Below are 9044 nucleotides of genomic sequence, written 5' to 3'. Positions count from 1 at the left end.
ATGAATGGTTGTGTTACCCACAGGCTATTATATACGAAGAATTTTAAACTTTACCCCACTGCAAACAGTTGCATCAAAAGGGAATTAACCTTTTTCGCTGAGCATTTTGCAATAAAGCAACAATATTGTCTGTGCGTGACGTCACTGTACATGACAGGTCATGCATACATGGCGAATGTTACGACTCTTGGTCGTAAATGTTTGGACAACACATAGACTCTTAAAAAACTTGCTAGATTTTCTATTGACACTTTCGGAAAGAAAATGTTCTGAAATAAACAAAACAAAAATAAGAAAATAAATAAAACTGTTAAAAGTACCATGTACCTAAAGGAGTGCTAAAGGATATAAGCACACTGATTGCAATCGGAAGTACATTTAGGGACCTACAATAAACATTTTTATCCCTGTGTGAATGATTTCACTTTTAAATGTAGTCTTATTCATTAAAACCATATCCGAAAACCGTTTAGAAAATCACGGCTTCAGCTGGTCTTGGTTGTTCATTTATTTTATCCTGACTCATGGAACGGATAAAGCCCATATTTTCACGTTTTTTTTATTTTACACACGTACACCCCAAAACACATTCTGCGATAAAACTGGTTTCCCAAAATCTTCATTGCCAATGAAACAGAAGCTGGCGTTTTATTACTCTTAGGTGGAATTTATGTTTTAAAACGATATTGAACTGTTCGGCATGCTGGGTTTCACAGTAGGCCTTGTAGGTCAAACTTTAGTCGTCTTCTTTCACCCCTCTAAATGTTAAAGTGAAAAACACCACTCTTTACGAGTTGTCCCTCATAATTATGGCTCTTTATAAAGAGTGGTGGATGTACTCTTTTAGAGGGGTTTCATTTCAGGACAGAGTGAAAAATTACTCAAATAGATGCAAACTTCAATCTAAAAGAGTGGAAGACCACTCGAAAAGGAGTTGTCCCTAATATGGCTCTTCAAAGAGTGATTTTCATTCTTTGCATTTAGAGAGCATGACTGATTATGTTTACTTGGGCGGCATTCAGACTATCGTGATTTTTTCAGAGGTATTTTTTTCATCACTACCTTGCTGTGACCGCCTCCAAACCTTGGGATAGCTCCAGCGACCTTGAAAAATTGTCATGGAAAAAGACTTGGACTCTGTAGTTAATTGATTAAAACACGTGATAGACGACATCTAAGGCGTTTTTAGTGTGGCCACTGGGGCGTAGAAACACCTTTTGAAGAATTGTTCGCCTTATTTTTCTTTTGCAAAATACTGTTTACGAAAAAAAGGCAATAAAAGAGATACTTTATGATGTATGACCGTTCCCGTCAACGAAGCAGAACATAATCTTTGATTATGTCACGGTGTATAAAAATGTATTTACCAATTCTTCTTTTGTAACTCTCCTTAGTATCAGCTAAAAGTGTGTGTGCCTCAAATTGCTTGCTACTGGCAAAGTGCGCTAACGAGTCAAACAAAATGTCTGCTATGGTAGGCCATGGAGGAGGCAGACATTCTTCCAGGTGTTACCAATGGTTTGGGTTGCTGTTGTTGGAGGTTTTGGTTGTGTTTATTGGGATGTTGTTTGTTTTTGTTTGGTTGCTTGTTGCTGTTACTTGTTTGGGGTTCGGTGGGGAGGGGTTTCAATTAAAAAAAAAAAAAAAAATACAATTTTCCCCACCCATTCTCGATTTGGTTCAATGGATTTAAGTAGAGTCCGTTATAGACGAGTCGACACGGGCAAATATTTACTGAAATCAGCCCTCAAAGTCAAAGCCGTCCCTTAGGCAAAATGGGTGATTTCTCTGTTTTCAAAAAAAAACGACCCTGCTGTTTAGCTGTACACATTCAATTATGTTGTCGTACATAAAATACACAATGTCATGGCTGTGTTTCGTATAAAATCCAAGTGCAGCTTACCGGATTTGAGTTGCAATGATTAAATGACCCCCCCCCCCCCACATTTCTGTAATAGAGATGTCTAACCATAGAGCTAGGACCCACCGAGGGACTTGAATTGTTAGGTCAACCGAGAGACAATATTTTGCGCATCATCGCAAGGTTACATCTAAACGGCACCAAAGTGTCGCCATTGTTCTCCAACACGAATTCCAGTTTTCGCAGTTGATCAAGGATCACAGGCAAATTTCACAGCTCTTCAAGGAACCCAAACATCGAATTGGAGGGTCGACTGAAGTACCCTTCTCCTTCAGGCACGGAGGTACATAGTCTTGGTTCCAAGACCATTGGTGTTGCGCGGTCACACACAACCAACGTTCCGATCTATGCACGGCAAAAAATGTACACGCTTTGTAATGACCGAACGCTAGCGGGCGCTCAGTTTCTCAGATAGACCTTATCGCAAATACCAATGCGCAAGCGCAGACTGTTGAATGATGTGCATTGTGGGATAGATATGAATCAAATTTGGATACCAGCTAGACCATAATGCACCTAATTCCAAGCTTTACGCGCGCGCCCCAGTATTTGCGAAAAGGTCTATATCCGAAAATCAGAGAAACAGAGCGCCCGCTAGCGTTCGGTCATTACAAAGCGTGTACAGTATTTGCATGCCGTGCATATATCGGAATGTTGGTTGTGTGTGACCGCGCAACACCAATGGTCTTGGAACCAAGACTAGGAGGTACACAGATACAGGGCCCCATTTCATATAGAGCTGCATGCTTGAAGCACAAAAGAAGTAGCATAGCAAGCACAATAATATTATGCTTATCAGGACAGGGTTTCCAGCCAAAACACCATGGCACATGTACATTTTGGGACTGGTATCTAGCTCATTATTTTATGCTAAGCATAATTTTTTGTTAAGCAATCTTTTCTGGTGTCTTCCCACAGTAAGCCTGGCCCACCAGTAGTCGTTCTTTCTCATGACTTGGCTGGTGGCCGCGCATCAAAAAGTCAGCATGATAAATTTAGGCTACATCACATAATTACACCGTGTGCTTGATCTACTATGCCTATATACAAAGTAGCCATGGGATGTGTTCGCTAGTGGGTGGATGTTTGTTTTGATTCGTAACATGAATAAAACAGCGACCTTGCTTTGCAATGGTATTTAACTTTTCACACTCCCCTACCCCTATAGGACAAACTCTTTCTATTTTTTCATTGCCATTGTTTTGACAATTCAACAATATTCACAACAAAGCAGGTACCGTATAGGCCCTCCTTGTCATAGGCATACGTGAGTTCACGATAGGATGAAATTTTATTCATGGTTGGTTGGTTAATAAACAGCTACCTGAGCGGAATGTTTTCAACAGAAATGGTATTTTTACTTGTTTATAATGCACTTGTTCACCATTTTAATGTAATTTTGATATGTGTACACTGCTGAACTTTTCGTAATTATCGGTTAAAAAATCAGGCCCCTACCTAAAGGTTTTTTGAAAACCTAAAAACACTTCTGCCGTTGAGAGCGGGCGTCAAAGGACAATGCCGCTGACGTCATTTGTGGGAGTTTGCTTTGTTATACATCCACGCTGCAACAAAGCGGCTTTATCTACTTATGACGTTAATGATTGTTTTTTTTACATAATTGAAACCTATTTATAATCATATGACTCGATTTCCTGATTCATCGAAAACATTTTAAGTGGAATTCAGCAAAGTTCACGACTTGACATTTTCGTTCAAGCAGGTCTTTCATGGAGAAAAAAATCCTTCATGGTTTGTTGCATGTCAATCTCATTTAGTAAGGGGCCCATAACTTTTATTATCGTTAAAACATCTGCTTTGTTAAACAAGTTTTACCAGGAATAATTCGGACAAAGATTTTTTCGCGGGCGAATAGGCCTAATCATACTATGAGTCAAACTCCGTTACCCTAATGGCATTTTTTTCGTGTACAGTATATGCCCATAATATGAAACCTCACTGTAATCTATATCTAAGGTATGTACTATGAAAATTGTTCAGATTTTATAGACGTCAATTGAGTAGGCTTAAGGCCGGTTTATAGTCGGTCGCGCGATGGTCGTGCGATGGAAATCTTGCGCGCGATCCTAAGACTGAGGCCTAAAAACCGTGTCTTTTTATGATCGCGCGTCAAGATTTCCGACGCCCGACCATCGCGCGACCGACTATAACTCGGCCTTTAGAGAACAGGAGATTTACCAACGACGCGCCGCCCTACGTTTTGCGTCATCCAAGATGGCGGCGAGGAAGCCAATGCAACGATGCATAATAATTACCTGTGTCCATTTCAGTAAAGTCACTGTTCTTATCGGGTTGTCATTGCGTATTCAAACTTTTATGACTTAATAATTTCAAACTAAAATTCTCGTAAACAACAGCATTACAGGTTACACCAACGGATTGCTGCTAGGATGTATCCAACAGTAAGGTTTACAATAATTTATAATTTGTATGTAAGATTAACATTTATTCAATTCAATTCAATTCAATTCAATAAACGTTTATTCCATACTCTTGTTGGAAAAAAAACAATGGTTAGAATTAAACAGTACATAGAAATTTAACAAATCTAAAGTGTTAAATTATACAGAAAAACAATATAATCTAAAAGCAAATAATAAATTAATAACTAGGAATCTGGTTTAAATTTTACCCTAAATCTCTTGGTGACATTGCGAAGTTGAACAATCATACGGGTATCACATTCAACTGCGAGAGGGTGGCAAAACAGTGCAGGGCTTCGAACGTCACCGTAACTCAGACAGGGAGTCAGGGGTCACACTCGATATCCCCATTGGGCCAATCCACCCCGAATGATTGAGATGAAGCGGGTTGAACCTACAGAGCTATGGTTGAGCCCAAATCACGGGGCTAGGGTCACGCCCCTTCGGTCCGTTCAATTTCTGACGGATTTTTCAACAATTTAAGTGTACACAATTGCAACGTCGATGTCACACAAGTGGGCAATACAAACCTATGGTAAATATCCACACATTAAATAAAGTGTACAGCACAAATGTACGTACCCGGAAATTCGAGCGTCCAAACACACATGCGGTGGTCACCTCAGCTGATTTGAACGTGGCGCCTGCAATGCTGCGTACTCTTCGGCCGGCTTAAGGGAACCAGTCATGTTTCACGTATGGGGCGTCGAGGTACCAGACGCCGTGCACTGTTCCTTATATATTTTTTTCTTTACGGGTGCAACCCACTAAACTCCCAAAACATACAGTGCAGCATCCTAAATATTCAAAAATACACGAAAAATACTAAGAAGTCTCACAGTGAAGGGAAAATTATTCATTGACTCATGAAGTTTACCTCCTAACCAAAACACCCCTATTCGAGTGTAATTTCCCGAACGTCCGAGCGTCAATCTCGAAAAATTCCCCTACACCTCTCAGCAAATAAGACCAATGTTTTAGGGACCAATGTCCCCCAAAAATAAATCAAGTTGGAAGTCAACAACCCTTTGTCACAATTAGGCACATTTTTTGTTACACTAAAACCCTTTTTGGGAGCTCTCAAATCTGTCTAATAATATGGGCCTACAAAAAAGTATGAGCACGCACGCACTCTGTTTTCTCCTTATTTAGTGGGGTGAGGAGACCGATCATGTTTCACGTATGGGGCGTCAATGTGCAAGACGCGGTTGCACGACGCGGTGCACTGTTATTATATAATTTTTTAATTTCCATGACATTGAAACCTCAGATGGCAGTAATGGTTCGGCCGTTTTCAAATTGCCAAGAAGAGAATATTTTGCAGAGTCAAATTTGGAAAATAAAGGGCGACACAATTTTCGGGTATAAGTTGCGTCACTTATGAATTTATTAATTTATCCAGGGTTTTAATATCTTTGCGAAAGTTAAGTTTTAAGATAAGCATACTTCAATTTATACTTCAATTATACTCAATGGTGTTGATGTGAAATAATTTACCGAGTAAATTAGGTAAAATAAATAAATGGAAAAAATATAATTGAAAAAATACAAGCTGTCACGCTTAACAGGGCAACATTTAATTGCCTTGATGCCCCTGGGCCCAATTCGATTGAGCTGCTTATGCACAAACAGCTATACTGAGCACAACATTATGCTTACCAGAATAGATATTAGGCACATGACGTCATTTCAGTACGGCGCCCCGCATTGAGGTCAAAAGGAGGTTGTTCATTGGCCAATCTATGTGCGTTTCGATTGTTTCGTCACCGTTTGACCTCAAAGATGGCGACTGGATGACGTCAATGCATAAGGTCTGTATTAGGTTGCCAACCAAAGAACCATGTCACATTATACAATCTGTGACTGGCAACCTTCATTTTTTTCTGAGCAGAACATTTTCACGCAATAATCTCTGCTTATAAGCGGCTCTATGAAATTTGGCGCTGGCCATTATCCTTTTTGAGATAAATGGAGGGCAATTCTGTTCACACACACACCCAAACCCACACAGTGGACTTTTAAAGACACATGATACTGTTGGTATCTTAAAAGTGAAGATTAGTTGTTGAAAATAATTTAAAAGGCTGAAAAGTGAGAAAGGAAAGTTTCCTTTATCTCTTTTTCCTAAGTTTTGTTTGGGTATTTTTTATCTTTTCAAACATCCACAAGAAGTCTTGAGAAAACTTATTGATCCAAATACAATGTGCAGCATGTTGGTAAGTCACACCATGGAGGAAGTTCCTTCCTCCATGGTCACACAAGGCAATTTACAACCAGTTCCAGGCAATCTCAAAGATACGCAAGCACCAGCCCGCTCCGACTTCACGAAATGCATAGATGCTATACCGCACGGCACATAGCAGTACTTGATACCGCGGGGTCGAAGCATGGCTTTCGAGGTATCAACGAGGTTACAAAACGAGGCCGGATCAGTTTCCTATTATTTTCTTGTGGATAGTGAGTTTCAACAGCTCGAAGAATGTATCTTGTGCTGCCGCAGTGTTCCTTGTACATACGGTGAAGTTATACCTGTAAAGATTGCCTCTAGTAACATGGTCTATTCTAAAGTTCCCAATTGTGTGATGAAAATTTAAGCGAGTGTGTACAGCAACATTACATGAAAGAATTGTTTCAAAACACAACAATGTACACTCAGGAAACACAAGTTTAAAAAAAAATACAAAATATACATAGAAAAAATCTCAAATATTATTTAAAAGTTGTTATCACTTTTATAATGCTTAGGCCTATATATATATGTATATACATGAAGAGCCACACAGAGAGCTATATTTACATATTACACTGTGCTTACATGTTGCTTAAAACTGCATATTACTAAAGCCATGGTTTTCAGTTTAAGACCTCTCAATTAATTAACTCACTTTTAAATATTGGCTTATGACCATTGTAATAAGTTAAAGAAATAAAGCCACAAAACTGAAATTACCTCCTTGTAAAGTCCATGTGAATGTGTTTTTAGATGGGAAAAAAAGGACATGCATTTCACATGTCACACTGACATGTGGGTCTTCGTCCATGAAAACGTGGTATCGCGTTACCACGTTTTCAACAGCACTCATGGTTCTCCGTAGTATTGTAAAGGGAAAGTATCTGTGTCAGTTGGTAATCACTGTCACATTCACACATGCATACATACAGGACTAGCGCCCTCTAGAGTCTAGCCCCTACTCATGTACCTTTCCATCAAGATGGCAGCCAAGTGTTAACGTGATTAAAACTACCAAAGTTCATGATACAAGCTGAGTCCCTCTCTCTCTCTAAATGCCAGCAGGAGGCATTACAATCACTCTTAAAATTAACGGAAATATAAACTTATTTGGTTAGAACCCTACAACAGATTTGGGTGGTGTAAAGCATTTTTTTAAATCATTTCACTTTTGAGTAATGTGGTTATGGAAATAAATATCAGTTTTTATCCCCACAAATTTCAATCTGAGAAAAGCTTCTTTCTGTTACGTTTCTCAGATTAAGAATTCCAACTACTATTTTTCCTACCACCTTTTGAATGAAACTTTCACAGGTTAGTTATACTGTTAATATAGATAGGATTAAAACAATTGAACGGTTCCAGAAACCTTTACTTTATGTTATTAAACATTAATATATGACTTATTCTATACAGACATTTAAAGCACATAAAGCCATTTACCTATTTGAAAGTAGCATTCATAAATACCTAAGATATTTTATCCATTCTGATTGGTCGAGAGGGCATCACGAGGTGTTGGTTGAACGGATGATATAACACCAGTAAAAAGTGTTATACGATGGGTGTGACATGCGCACTTGCAACTGTGCGTATATGACAGTTTCTTCATTCCTATTGGTCGAGAGCAACGGCTGAAACAGTGCAACATCACGCGATACGCGCAATGCGCACAGCATCTCTTTATAAGGAGTTGTTTACCCGAGGGCCTAACCATTTCGCAGCTGGAGGGGTGTTGTGTTGAAAGAAATCATTGAAATAATAAAAAAAAATGCATTTATTTTACCTTATTGACCAAAAAGTGTTGATGTTTTTTGACCGAAATGGTATTTATGAATGGGAATCAAAGTGTGTTGAATGGGTTTTCAACTAGTGGTTTAAACCCGCCGAGGCCTGGTTCTTGATAATTTACCTCGACTACGTCTCTGTAAAATTATCAAGTCAAGGCCTCGGCGCGGGTTTAAACCACTAGTTGAAACCTCTTCACCATGCACACATCGATTCCCTTATTAATTTATGACTTATTCTATAGACATTTAAAGCACATCCAGCCATTTACCTGTTTGAAAGTAGCATTTAAGGCAACTGTCTCTATGCCCCCTTGCCCCTGCCTAGGAGCCCTCAAAATTGAGGTCTTCAGCACTTTGTGGCATCAAGAGCTTTTGTGACCTCATTGATGATGATTGATCTTACATTTGTCAAGAAGTTACGGACAAGGGAACTTAACTTAGCATATAGTTTCCAGGGGTCGATTTCACAAAGATTAGGACTATTAGGACTAGTCCTAAGATTTATCCAAAACGCCTAGCTAGTCTTAAGTTAGGATGAGTTACTCGTCCTCACTCGAGATATAACTAGTCCAAACTCTTTGTGAAATCCACCCCTGGTCTTACTCAAGTGCTAAATAAAACTTAGCATATCGGATTGAACTTGCATTGTATAATTTACA

The sequence above is a fragment of the Asterias rubens genome, chromosome 6, assembly GCF_902459465.1.
Source record: "Asterias rubens chromosome 6, eAstRub1.3, whole genome shotgun sequence".
Lineage (NCBI taxonomy): Eukaryota > Metazoa > Echinodermata > Asteroidea > Forcipulatida > Asteriidae > Asterias > Asterias rubens.
This window is presented reverse-complemented; position numbering follows the sequence as displayed.